Source organism: Bison bison, unplaced genomic scaffold, assembly GCF_000754665.1.
Source record: "Bison bison bison isolate TAMUID 2011002044 unplaced genomic scaffold, Bison_UMD1.0 scf7180017864040, whole genome shotgun sequence".
Classification (NCBI taxonomy): Eukaryota; Metazoa; Chordata; class Mammalia; order Artiodactyla; family Bovidae; genus Bison; species Bison bison.
The window spans coordinates 4,215,712-4,216,459 of record NW_011494612.1 but is presented as its reverse complement, the minus strand read 5'-3'; the positions used below and the strand labels follow the sequence as shown (position 1 = coordinate 4,216,459).

The 748-nt window shown below is 36.2% G+C and overlaps 1 non-coding gene across 1 annotated transcript; it reads left to right on the top strand.

Annotated features, from left to right (window-relative positions):
* Positions 1 to 330: 330 nt before the first annotated feature.
* Positions 331 to 403, top strand: TRNAK-CUU. Its single transcript has one exon. It is a non-coding gene; the product is annotated as a tRNA-Lys (tRNA).
* Positions 404 to 748: the final 345 nt, after the last annotated feature.

Sequence of the window (748 nt, the reverse complement as noted above, 5' to 3'; positions counted from 1 at the left end):
AGTATTTATATATATATATATATATATAGAGAGAGAGAGAGAGAGAGAGAGAGAGTTTCAAAAACTAAAACTTGAATTTGCTGTGCTCTGGCAGCTATTTCATAGCATTTACACTGTCTTTACAACTATTTACATAACATTTACATTGCATTAGGTATTATAAGTAATCTAGACATGATTTAAAGTATACAGAATGATGTACATAGGTTATATGGAAATATTACACCATTTTATAGAATGAGGATCCACAGGTTTTGGTATTCAAGAGGGTGCTAGAACCTATCCCCCATGGATACCGAGCAACAACTACATTTAATAAGTGTAGGGAATTCCCTAGTGGTCCAGTGGTTAGGAATCCACACTCTTATTGTGGAGGACCCAGGTTCAATTCCTGGCTGGGGAGCTAAAATCCCAGAAGCCACGCATTGTGGCAGAACAAAACAAAAAACAAAAAAACCCCAACCAACCAAACCAAACAAAAAATCCCCCAAAACACAAGTGAAGCCTTCTCTTTCTTTCTTCAACCTTCCCTTATTTCTTTTTTAGGTGGATTAATGTTGAGTGTCATGGTAGGACAGTGAAAAGGCCTAGCTTGAGTCTGACTGTCAGAAAATTTAATGAGGCTTAAATATAAAGGCAGTTGGAAGCAGAGGAAGGTGTTTCAGAGTCCGAAAATAAAGATTCTGCAAGCCAAGAAAAGTACTTTGGATTTAGTCCTGGGATTTAGTCTTTTTTTTTTTTTTTTTTT